The following is a 14023-nucleotide window of genomic DNA, read 5'->3' on the forward strand; positions in this document are numbered from 1 at the left end:
GACTAGCAAACAGAATTAGAAATTACCTGTGGTGAACATAGCATATACATGGCCCCGTCAAAGAGAGAAATAAATTTAAACATAAGTGATGATAATTAACTATTTTACAACATATAATGAATAATTATTCTAATATTTTATATCACTTTATGCATTTTGTTGTATTTTAACCTATACTCTCATTTTATCCTTACCAAAAAAAAAAAAGATAAGAAATACAGACAAAGCAAGTACATTATAATTGTAATTTGAAAGATAAGTAATCTAATGCATAGAAACGTGGCTAGCAAGTGGAAAAATCAGAGCCAGAATCTACAGATTTTGAGTTACCATTTTAGCCTTCATTCTAGAAAAATCACTAGACCCAACTGAATTTTGTTAATTCACCAAATTGAGAAAATGAGTTTGAAAACAATATAATATGTTGTTTGAAACAATATAAACTAATCTAGTACTTAAAAACAAACAAAAACTTTGCTAGCAATAAAAACATTTTTTTCCCCAAAAGAAGATTTATGAATAATTCGAGGTCGAGGGCTGGATTAGAAGAACCTCTGCATGGAAGTTACCGCCCCTTTTCAGGAGCTCCCAGTTCCCGAGGGCTCAGGAAGGCGTCCGCTTGTCCTAACCTCATGAGTTACCCAAGTCTGGGATGCAGGTGGGCAAAGCTGAGACCACAGCTGCAGCAGGCGGGGCAGCCTGGCCGCCCAGCAACCTGGCCAGGTGGCGCCTCACAGTCGATGACTGGAACAGAGTGTCCCCTGGGCAAGAGAAAATTTGGGAATGTGTACCTGGCTCGGGTCAAGGAAAGTCATTTTATTGTGGCCTTCCAGGTTATTTTCAAGTCCCAGATAGAGAAGGAAGGACTGGAGCACCAGCTGCGCAGGGAAATTGAAATCTAGGCGCATCTACAACACCCCAGTATCCTAAGGCTGTACAATTACTTCCATAATGCTCACCGGGTATACTTGATCCTGGAATATGCTCCCAGGGGTGAGCTCTACAAAGAGCTGCAGAAAAAACAGAAATTAGATAAGCAGCCAACAGCCATGGTAACAGAGGAGCTGGCAGATGCCTTGACTTACTGCCACGACAAGAAAGTGATTCAAAGGGATGTTAAGCCAGAAAACCTGTTTCTAGGATTCATGAGTGAGGTGAAGATTGCAGATTTTGGCTGGTCTGTGCACACTCCCTCTCTGAGGAGAAAGACAATGTGTGGAACACCAGACTACTTGCCCTCAGAAATGATGGAGGGGAGAACATATGATGAGAAGGTGGATCTGTGGTATATTAGGGTGCTCTGCTATGAGCTGCAGGTAAATCCACCCTTTGAGAGTGCCTCAAATGAGACCTACAGACACATTCTCAAGGTTGATGTGAGGTTCTCCCATCAATGCCTTTGGGGGCCTAGAACTTGATCTCCAAGCTTCTCAGATACAATCCCCAGGAGCGGCAGCCCCTGGCCCAGATCCTGGAGCACCCTTGGGTCCAGGCCCATTCCTGGAGGGTGCTGCCTTCCTGTGCTCAGATGGCTTAATGAGCCCTGACTGCCTCCGTTCCTTGCTGTTTGTTTAGGGAGCTCTCCTGGCTCTGCTACCTCATCTGTCTTGTTTCTTCTAAGATGCAAGATGCTAATTAATAACAGCTGAATAATTTTGTACCAGGAAAAAAAAAGATATCCAAGGACTATTATTGAAGTTAGTGGCAGGTGAGGGGCTGTTTTCCTCTCTCTCTGGTGCCTCCTGGTAGTTTTTAGAGCTTGCACTCAGGAACGCACTATACTGAACAATTCATTCACTTAGTCATCCAATCATTCAACTAATACATGTTACAGTTTAACTTGTTACAAAGAATTTTGAGAAATGCAAAGAACATAAGAAAGAGTCCTTCAGGACTTTCTCTCTCTCTCCACTTCCCCCATGCAGTGTATGATAAATGCCACGGAAGTTATATTGCATAGTTAACATTCTGAAAGTTCTGAGAAGAAGGATGACTTCTAGGCCCAAAGCCTGGATTGAGTTCCTGATGTTCAACTAAGAAACAAAGTGAGGACATGTGGATTTTGTTTCTTATTTTGTGACTGTGTATAATATAAAACAATTAATCTGCTTGATTGGGATGTCCTTTTCTGTGAAATGAAAGGATTAAATCGGTTTTGCCAGTCAGATGCATGCAATATGTGACCATAGGGGAGAGAGTGGGAGAACGGGGGCGGTAACACCAGACACATCTGGTTTCATGGCCTAAACGTGGGGGCTTAGATCGGCAACTTAGCCCAACCTCTCTTTGTCCTAGCCTCATCATCCATAAAATGAAAACAATGGCAATATATACCTTTTGAAAGTTTTCATAAGATATAAATAAGATAAAATATAAAAGCAGAGAGATGGGCACAGATTCAATGTTCAATAGTCATAATTGTTATTAACTATTAACATGAAGAAGTTGCTTCTAGGTGTTGCATATCATTTAAATTCTATGGTTCTACATGATTTATTTATTTTATTTTTTAAATTTTTATTTTTTTATTTTAGTGTATTATGGGGGTACAAGTGTTAAGGTTACACATAAGATTTATTTTTGACATTCTTTTCTTCACTCACCATGGAAGAAATTAGTGTTCTATATTTAATGAAGGCCAAAGGCTTTGGTTTGGTAAATACTATTCTTAAAATTTTCCTCCTTTTCAAATTATGTACAGTTTCATGCAAAGCCAGGGGAAGATACTATGGTTTTAATTTTTTAGTGTGCTAGATTTTGCCCATACTCTTTGGAAAATGCTAGGCTTTATTTTCAGTTGTAATTTGTATGTGAACTCTAGGTATATCAATCAAAAACAATGAAGTCATTAGTGTACATTGAGTTTAGTCACTTCTATAAATGCTACATTAATTGCTTTAGAGATTCTCAATTTCACTTCCACTCTGACAAGCAAGACAAATGGAGTTCAAGAGCGTGACATGCTGCCAGGCACCTCCCCAGCAAGCTGGCTACAACATCATCTTCTTTTCACTTAGATGGCATACTGGGATGCAAGTAAATGAAAGTGATGTTATCATAGACATGATCTTGAATCTACACTCCTTGTTATTTAAAACAAAAAAAAAACTTAATTATTCAGTCACTTTGGAAGTTAAACCATTATTGGTAATATATTACTTGCAACACGCTTCACATCTGATTGGGACAAAACAATATGTAACAAATTATGGCACAGAATCAGTCCACAGCATGACCCAAGAAAATGGACTTGATTTGTGGAATAATCAAAAGGCCATCCTTTACTCTGTGAAAAAAAAAATGTGTTATATTCTAGAGATCACTACTATGACAGAATAAAAAGATTTAGTCCCACAAATGGTGAAAAATTTAAAAGAATGTTTACTTAATAATATGTTACTTTGGAGATGTGCATCATCTGGGGGATGGTCATGCTGGAGACTCAGACTTGTGGGGGGAGGGGGAGAAAGAGCGTTTATTGAAACCTTAAAATCTGTACCCCCATAATATGCCAAAATAAAAAAAAAAAAGAAAAAAAATAATATGTTACTTTGGATCTAAATGACATGATAAATTGTCCAGAAGCCAGAAGACACACAGGGCACATATGTTTATCATAAGTAATCTATCATTTCTCTAAAGCAGTGGTTCTCAGAGCCCATTTTCACTCTTAAAAATAATTGAAAAGTCCAAAGATATGCTGTTTATGTGTAGTATATATATATATATATATATGGATATTTACTCTATTAGAAACTAAAGGTGAAAACATTGAACATTTAACTCATTTAAAAGTAATAATAAACCCACTAATGTTAATATATAATTAAAAAATAACTATATATTTTAAAACATAATTTTTGAAGAGAATAACATTGTTTTACGTTTTTGCAAATCTTTTAAATATTAGAAGACATCCGGTTGCTCATATCTGTTTCTGCATTTGATCTGTTGTAATATCACATGCCATGTAGTCTCTGAAAAACTCCACTGTACCCTCCTGAAAGTGTGAGAAAGAAAAAGGCAAATAATTTTTTTCTTTGAGTTGACATGTAATAGTTGTGTTTATGGGATACAGAGTGAGATTTTGATACATGTATACAATGCATTATGGTAAAATCAGGGTAATTAGTATATGTATCACTTCAAACAGTTATAATTTCTTAGTGTTGGGAACATTCAAAATCTTCTACTCTAGTTTTTTGAAAATATACAATAAATTATTATTAACCATGTTTACCCTACAGTGCTATAGAACACTAGAACTTATTCCTCTTATATATCTGTAATTTTGTATCCATTAAGTAACCTCTCCCTATCCCCCCTCAACCTTTTCCCAACCTCCAATAACCACAATTCTATTCTTTGCTTCTATGAGCTTGATTTTTTTGCTCCCACATGAGTGAGAATATGGGTAATATTTTAGTATTATCATGAAAATAGTTTTGACCTCACTGAAATGGTTGTGCAAATGATCCCCACCTCTAGCCTCCCAGAGCTCCTGGACCATACTTTGAGAAGTACTGCTCTAAAGTTTTATAATATTTAAAGACCACATTCATTATTATTTTTGGTATCTAATTTACATTTTATGTGATGTCTTTGTTTCCCTATTTGAAAGCTGCTTGGTGGAGAAAATCATGTATCACAAATCTTAAATATCCTTTGCAGCCTGTAGTAGGCCTGCCTGGAACCACAGTACATATGAACAAGTAATATTGATTAGTTGATCCATGATGCCTATACTCCCTTTAATGACCTTTGAAATATATAACATTGTACTTGTACAGTTTGTCAAATTTTCAGCGCATTATGTCAACATTCTACCTAAATAGGAGAAACTAATGGTATCTGAATTTATTCTTGATGAAACAAATTATTTTCCTAGGCAGCATCTGTAATTTTTGGAAGAGAGGAGAAGCTAGAATTCTAGCGAAGTTATTATTATATATTTTTTTCTTGTAAAATTTGCCTTTACACATCAGTCAGGTAGTATTTTAAGGTCTAATCATTTTGTATGTTTAGTTGTGATTCCACAATTTCAAAACAATAAAAAGCAAATAACATAGAAATAAATGTCAGCGTGAATTAAAAAGAAGATATAGTTTCATACCTCTGAAAAGAAAGAAAAATGTAGCAAATATTTTTACCATTTTCATTTATTCTACTTCAAAATCAGATCCTTTGAGAGATATCTAGTTAGTAACTGAGAAATGAAACAGTTATACATTCGTCCCTGCTGAATCGTTCCGAAATGAGATGGCTAGAAAAATATATGGTAAAGGATGAAACAGTCCTCCTAAATTAAAGGCTTTATTACATAATAAATAATTTCTTTGACTCTCACGAAATGGTTCTATTATCTCCTAATCTGGGAAACCCACAGAGAAAGACTTAGTATCTACCATTATTTTGGTAATCAGTTAACTGTTTTGACTATTCTGTCAGAAAAACAGTATATACTGAAAAAAGGGCTCTTTCCCATTAAAATCTGGGTAAGCAAAATAGCTTCTAGACTGGAGAATAAAAAGAGGAGCCACCCATTTGAATTGACTCTTCCTTTGTCATGAGTCATAAGACAGCAGATATGCTAGTCTTCTTTTGCTTTCAGAAGAGGTCTATATTACCTAAACTCATGTCTGAATCAGGCATCAAGGCTTGGTGGCTCAGTAAACAGAGTTCCCTTATATATTTTATCCTGAAACTAACTTTGCTCTTGACCCACACAGATTAAAAAAACAAACCCTGAAGCCTGCCTATTTATACTTACAATGTATTGAACTGTCACTGTAGAAGTAAATTTGGGAAGCAAGTGATGGGGGAAGATTATGGATGATTAATATTTAAACTGTAAAACATATATGCCTGAGATGATTAACAAATGTTCATTGATGCAATTATGAATTATTACAACAGAATTAATCAAGAAATATAAATAAACTAAATTGCAAATGCTGAAACTAAGCTTATAACAAATTAATTTAAAGAGCAAAACTACCATCAATTGAAAAGTATATCCAACAGAAACCAGGTATGAATTCCCACTACCTGTTCACATGCATGTGAAGTGGGAATTTGTAGCACTGCCTAGCAGAGCATGGCAGCCAGTCTAGATTATTCAGTTTGAATTCTGAGTAACTGTCATTGTATGCTATTTTTACTGTATTAATGCTAAGACTATTTAATTCGTAAGCTGGTGGATAGCCCTTAATTGTACTGTGAAAAATCCAAGTTCAATGGCTTGTGTTCCACTTGCCTATAAAAACCAAATAAAGGATTTACATTTCTGGTCCAGGTTGTAATCCATCAAGTGGAACCTTTAGGTCTTTAGGCCAAGGATTTATATTTGAAATCATTGCTCTAAGGTTTATTAAATCTCCATGGGAAAAGATCAAAGAAGTCATTCAACAAATATGTGTTGGGTATACTAAGTGGCAGGCCTATTTAAGATTCTGCAGATGCAGTAGAGAACAAGACAGTAACACTCCTCACAGGAGTCTACCTTCTATTCAAAGGAAGTCAGAAAACAAACAATTGCCCAACAAACCACTGTCAAGGACCTGCAGTAAGAGACCAGTCCACTTGTTCAACTGAGGGTATGCTGAACCCTCAGTTGAACAAGTGGATTTATTAATTGTTGTAGCAAGGAAGAACATACAACATAGGGAACTGTGAAGTACCTTAGTAAGAAAGCATTAGGAAAGACTTATTAAAGAGTTTGGGGATATGTTGGGTGATTCTGGGGAGGGTTTAAGCAAGCAGGTCTTTGTTCTGGATTAGATGCTATCAGGAAGTAGAAGCAATTCTAGGATAAGATATCTTCATAAATCTTATGTATGGCAATAGCAGACTAGAATGAGAATGAAGTTCTGATTGGTAAAGAAGTAGTATTCACTTATTTTAATCAAGAGATGGTTTGACATTTTGTGGGTTATATAGTGACCCTAATTTTATCTTTTTAAATGAAATAACAATGTGGACGTATTTTGTCTCACTTTATCATGGTCTTCGAGTGACCGTGCCTCATGCTGGTATTCTGTGAGATTGTTTCTGTGGAACAAGTGAATAACATGATACACCTGTGAGCTCTAGGCAAGCTTCTAATGACACTGAGGCCTCACTGTGTGAATTAGATCAGTTCCAGATAACATGAACGACTCTTCTCTTCCAACCATGCAAACTGGCCAACCAATAAATAAAAAAGTATCAAAGAGTGATAGAATGTGGTAAAAGGGAGGGCCCTTTATATTGGTTTGTCACGGAAAGGCTCTTAGATTTGAACAGCCAGAAGGAGCTAGCATATGACTACCTGGGGGAAGAACATTTCTATTCCAGTGAACAATTACTGACACAGTCCTCAGATTGGAAAGAGTTTGAAGCATTTGAGGGCCAAAAGAAAGATAGTGTGATCCAAGAATTGTCAGTGAGGAAGAGAGAAGGCAGGAGAGAAAGCCAGATGGCCAGATGGGAGCCTTGTAGGCTAGGTAGGGGATTGAGACTTTATTCTCAGTGTAATGGAAAAATCACTGAAGGTCTGAAGAAAAGAATGACAAAATTTTACTTACATATTTAAAAGATCATCCTGTATATTCAATGGAGAATGCTTTTGGAGGTTGCTCAGTAGACAACAAGCAGAGATGCAAGTCAGGAGGTTTTGCATTTTGGCAAAAGACAATAGCGGTTTGTCGTAGGGTAGTGGAGGTGGAGATGGCAGAGGAGACTTTTCTGAAGTTGTGGGACTTACTGATGGATTAGTGTGGGAGGAGAGGAACAGGGAGATTGAAGATGTGAAGAGTGAAGGATGATTTTATAAATTATTGAGTTCTTAATGTCAGTGATAATCTTATTCATGATATTATTCCTAATACTTGATTCGCAGAGGGTACAGGATGTTGAATGAAAGAATACGTGTTGTGGCTAATGTTGGCCCTATTAAAAAGCTTCAAAATTCTCTTCATTTATTAACTTATAGTTGAAGTCTGGTTCTTAATTATATCTATTGATTTGTAGATGTCACAGTGGTGGTAGCAAAACACAAAATAACCCAGGACTAGACACAACCACTCAATCAAAGTAGTATTATCATAAATAAGTATCAAGTAAATATGGTCTATGTATTTAGAAAATACTTGGTTTACTAAACATGCAGATAATAAATAGATTTGGAGAAAAAACTTAAACAGAAAACTTCCTCAACTTGATAAAGAATATTTATAAAAACCTACAGTTTACATAATAATAGTGAGAAGCTTGAAGCTTCATTAAGTTCCAGACAAGGCATGGATGTCCTTTTCACTAGCCATTTTCAACATCATACTGGGATTACTAGCTAATGCAATAGGATAAGAAAAATGGATAGGAGGTATACAGATTAGAAATGAAGAAATAACATTATCTTTCTTTGCAGGTGGCATAATTGTCTATATAGAAATCCAAATGAATTAGAGAAAACTCTTGTAACTAAGTGATTATTGCACAGTTGCAGAATACAAGTGTAATATAAAAAATTCAATCTCTTTACTATATTTCAGCCATGAACAAGTTAAATTCTAAATTTAAAATATAATACTATTTGCATTAGCACCCTAAAATACTTAGGCATAAATCAACAAAATATGAAAAACCTCTGTATCAGGAAAACTATAAAACTCTGAATAATGAAATCAAAGAACTAAATAAATGGAGAGTTATGCCATGTCCATGGATAGTAAAACTCAATATTATCAAGACATCAGTTCTTTCCAACTTGGTCTATAGATTCAATTGCAATCCCAATCAAAATCCCAGCAAGTTATTTTGTGGATATTGACAAACTGTCTCTAAAGTTATATGTAGAGGCAAAAAACCTAGATCAGTTAACAAAATATTGAAGGAGAACAAGTCTAAGGACTGCCATTACCCAACCTCAAGACTTAGTATAAAACTATGATAATCAAGAGAGTGTGGTATTGGTAAAAGAATAGACAAATAGATCAATGGAACAAAAGAGCCTAGAAATAGACCCACATAAATATAGTCAACTAATATTTGACAAAGAACAAAAGTTTTACAATGGGGCAAAGACGGTCTTTTCAACAAATGGTGCTAGGACAACTGGACATATACCGAACAATAATAACAATAAAGAATCTAGACAAATAATTTACACCATTAACAAAAATTAGCTGAAAATGTATCACAGACTTAAATGTGAACAGCAAAAGCATAAAACTCTTATAAGGTAACATAGGAGAAAATCTAGATGAATTGGGGTATGGCATTGACATTTTAGATACAAAACCAAAGGTATGTTCTGGACATCATTAAAATAAAAAACTGCTGCACAAAAGACACTGTTAAGATGGTAAGAAGACAAGCCACAGACTAAGATAAAATACATGCAAAATACACATCCGATAAAGGACTGCAATGCAAAATATACAAAGAACTCTTAAAAGTCAACAATAAGAACATGCATACAAAATTGGCCAGAGTTCTTAACAGATACATATTACAAATGGCAATTAAGCATATGAAAAGGTGTTCCACATTATATATCATTAGGGACATGCAAATTGAAACAATGATAAGATACCACAACACACTTATTAGAATGGCCAAATTCTGGAACATTGACAATGCCTAATGCTGGCAAGGATGTCAAGCAACAGGAATTGTCATGTATTGCTAATAGAAATTCAAAATGGCTTAACCATTTTTGTAAGAGACTTTGGCAATTTCTTACAAAACTAAACTTACTCTTAACATACAATATAGCAATCACTCTTCTTGGTATTTACCCCCAAAAGTTGAAAATTATGTCCACACAAAAACATGCATGTAGAAGTTTATAGCAGATTTATTCATAATTGCCAAATCTCAGAAGCAACCAAGATGGTCTTTAATAAGTAAATGGATAAATAGTGGTATATCCAGACAGTGGTGCATTATTCGTCATTTACAAAAAATTAGCTATCAAATTATTAAAAGAGATGGAGGAATCTTAAATGCATATTACTAAGTGAAAGAAGCCAATATGAAAAGGTTATACACTGTACGATTCCAATGACATGACATCTTGGAAAAGGCAAGCTATGAAGATAGTAAAAAGATCACTAGTGGCAGGGGTGTGGGGAGAGGACTAAGGGTAGATGGGATGAATAGGCAGAGCACAGAGACTTTTATAGAGCCGTGAAAATACTCTGTATGACACTATAATGTTAGATACGTATAATTACAGATTTGTCCAAACCTACAGAATGTACAACACCAAACAGTAAACTGTAATGTAAAATGATGGACTCTAGTTGATGATGATCAATTGTCACGAATGTACTACCTTCATGGAGGATGCTGATAATAAGAGAGGCTGTACATGTGTGGGGTCAGGGAGTATATGGGAAATCTCTACCTTTCTCTTAATTTTGCTGTGACGTAAAACTGCCCTAAAATTATCTTTTAAAAAATAAATTTAAAAATCATAGAAGAAAAAAGTTTAAAAATAAATAGAAAAAGATTAGGCAATTATTCATCATAGCAGATTCAAAATAGCAGAGGTTCTGAATTTTGACCCAAAACACCTTCGTATTGGGTGTCTAACCTTCATTAAGTCAAGTGGGTGGCAGAGTTATGGGTATTGAAGAGGTCGTAGCAGAATTGACTGGGGTGATATTTTCTACTTTTTATCAACCTTGGAAAGTCACATGCCCATCAGACGGCACTGTCTAATTTCCTGCCCTGTACGCTGAGAGAGAACTATCCTCAGGAACAATACAGCAGCTGAGTAATTAAGCATAGGCAATAAACCATTGCTTCAGATCACACTGGAATCCTTTGCTTTCTCTCACCAGAGGAGTCCTTCAGGAAGCAGCAATGAAGCATAGTATGGGGGCATTCCTCATTAATGCCTATAAAGGCTAATAACTGGAGCCCAGACTTTCTGTTCCATGTGAGATGACTCCAGCAGAGGAGCCTGGGCCTCTTTGGTGTGCTTTCTTATTGTGGAACCCAACAGTGCAAAATATTGTTAAGTGTAGGCAGAATTAAGTGTGGAATATAAGCAGGAGGCTTATTTCTTTCTCTGTTGGCATGTTTGAAGCAATATGACCAATAAAAAGACATACAGTCTGTTTAAGAGGCTGAATGGGAATGGGAATGGGAATGTCCTTGGGAGGCATTAAAGGAGTCAGTCATTTCAATCCACAGATAACATGGCACCTAGGTACAATGTCAGGTTATCAAAGTTGTTTTTTGCATTCAACACAGTTAGATTCTTGAATGTTAAAGTATATTTAAACTACACTGGTAAGAGCTGTGGGAAAAATACAAATATCTCAGAGATCACGTGGTGACAACCTACCTATGTGGACTTCAAATCATGTAAAACCATCACAGCTAAGGGGACTACTTTAAGGAAACAAAGATAGAACAAGATCATTCTAAGGCCCAATGGCAACCTCTCAGACTTTAAATAGATTCGGCCAGTGGTGCTCATTCACTCTTATTCAAAACAATTTTTTGATGACGTAGCCAAACCTCAAAGTACTCTTTTGTGTAAGGCAAAAGGTAAAAGTGAATTTTTCTAGGAGTTAATAAACAGGTTAGCAGTTTTCTTTCACTTTGCTCACAGCACCATGGAAAAATCATTGCCGTGTAAGAAACAGGATTCTGTCACACCAGTGCCTCACATCCAACGCTGCGAGAGAATAAAATATCGACATATTTAGGTGTAGTTCTCATAATTTCACCCAACTCAAAGGAATGACTGAAAACACTACTGAGCGACATGAAAACACCTGAGGAGGGGAGAGAAAATGATCATTCTTTCCAATCTTCTTCACACCTTTCGATTTCATATAGCTAAGGATACACATTGCTCACAGTGATTGAAGAGGGTGGTAACCTCTGTCAAACCTGTACAGTCAAGACATGAAACTCAATTTTAAGAGCTCAGTAGAGCAGAAAAGTGGAAGAAAGGTAACTTGTAATTTCTGCCAATTAGATATGCAGGAATAACTAAGTGAAATCAATGCTTAGAAAGACACCTTCTTTGACTTTTTAAAAATTGAATTTCTACATTTTAATAACATTGTCATGTGTAATTATAGGGGTGTTGAATTTTGTTTCCTCTTTTCTGAATCCTACGTTTGTCTTCTGAGAGAAAATAAAATCTTTAAAGGGTAATCACATAAAATATGGTAAAGCCTAGTACTTTCATATCATTTTCAACAATCTATATACATGAAAAAAAGGAAAGAAAATAACCTATATTTCAAGTATAGGATACATCACGTAACATAGTAAAAAAAGATTTAGAGAGCCTGAGTGCATGCCCCTTGGATCTCATGACTCTGCTAAAATGACGGGCGATTCCTAGAAATTCATTAATCCTTTCAATGAATATTTACTGAGCCCCACGGTGGGCAATGATCAGTGCAGGAAGATGGGAGTAGGATGGGGGTGAGCATGATATACAGTGATAAATGAGACTCAGAATATGCCCTTGAGGACCTCATGGTCTAGAAGGGGAAGAGACATAATTTTTTTTACCTTGTAGTAAAATTAGTTATGCATAAGAATCATAAGAACTACAGATAAAGTATCATGAAAGTTCAGAGAAGTAAGAAATTACTCCCTGCAAAGAAGGATCAGGGAGGAATTATAGAAGTAGATATAACTGACATTGCCTGGAAAGATGGGAACATTTGGACATGTAGAACAGGTGCAAGGACATTTTCCTTGAAAGGGAAGGCATGAGCAAAGACATCAAGAAGGAAAGCATGGTGGACCAATAAATTGTTCAGTTCGCCAGAATCAAGAGGAAGACAGGAATGGAAAGACAGACTGGGATTTAAATAATTGCCACCTTAAGATTTCTACATCCTAACCCGTATAATTTTTAAATATGTTAACTTACATGTCAAAGACTTTGTAGATGTAATTAAGTTATGAATCTTGAGTTGGCAATATTTTCTTGGATTGTCTGGTGGGTTCATTGTAATCACAAGGATCCTTATGAGTCAAAAAAGAAGAGAGGGGGATGAGAGTCAGAGATGGACATGCACCAAGAAAAGCAGAGATCAGAGTGATTCAAGAAGGGGGCCGTGAACCACAGAATGCAGGTGGCATCCAGAAATGGAAAAGGCGAGGCAACACATTCTCCCCTAGAGCTTCCAGAAGGAATGCAGCCCTTCCGACCCATTTTACCCTTCCAAACTCCAATTACTGTAAGATGATAATTTGTGCTGTTTACAGCACTCTCACTCACACTAGATTTGTGGTGGTTTGTTACAGCAGCAACAGAACACTAATGTAGAGGGGAATACTTTGAATACACTACAATATACTACCGATAATGATTTATCCAAGCCCCACAACTTTTAGTCATTATTTTATTATAATACTTATATTTGTTTATTTTTAAAATATATTTACCTACCTACCTCCCACAAGCTACCAAGAGGATAAAAGTGCTATTAACAAAATACAGAAAGTCCACAAAGAGAAAATGATTTGAGAACAAGATGCTGAACTGTTTTGTGTACATTTGAAATGTCAGTAGGTCAACATGGTGGGTGGACAGTTGGAAATGGAAATTCAGGCCTCCTACTTGAAGATAAGGGTGATAATTCTCAGAAGCAATTACCATGTTTTATTATGATAGCGCATAAAATAGAATCATTGAAGTGTGACTACTGACCAATGAGAAAATTTAAGTAGTGTATATTCATGAGAAGGAAATTATTTAATCAGGATATTTTGACATAGATAGTTGGAAAAAGTGATTTTATAGTAAGTATTATTAGCTAAAATACCATCATTTTAATTAACTTGTGAGTATCTATAAGCAAAGCATAAGGCAATCTACTACAGATGAATTCAGGGACAGAGAAAAAGACCTTTTAAAGAAAAGTATATCACCAACAAGTTCCTTGGTTTCTGAAATATCTCCAACAGGACATTAATCCCTCAAATTCACAAATATTTTCTGAGTACCTACAGTGCAAGACAAGGTTTTTCATTCATTTTTGTCCAAACATAGTCT

The 14023-nt window shown here is 35.8% G+C and overlaps 1 protein-coding gene and 1 pseudogene across 36 annotated transcripts in view; one reads left to right on the forward strand and one right to left on the reverse strand.

The window, feature by feature from the left end:
- Positions 1–14023, reverse strand: part of NRXN1 (neurexin 1) — a 1076423-nt gene that overhangs the window by 69746 nt on the left and 992654 nt on the right. The gene's annotated exons all lie outside the window — the stretch shown is intronic.
- Positions 695–1537, forward strand: LOC109731044 (aurora kinase C pseudogene; annotated as a pseudogene).

The sequence above is a fragment of the Microcebus murinus genome, chromosome 3, assembly GCF_040939455.1.
Source record: "Microcebus murinus isolate Inina chromosome 3, M.murinus_Inina_mat1.0, whole genome shotgun sequence".
In the NCBI taxonomy this organism is placed as follows: domain Eukaryota; kingdom Metazoa; phylum Chordata; class Mammalia; order Primates; family Cheirogaleidae; genus Microcebus; species Microcebus murinus.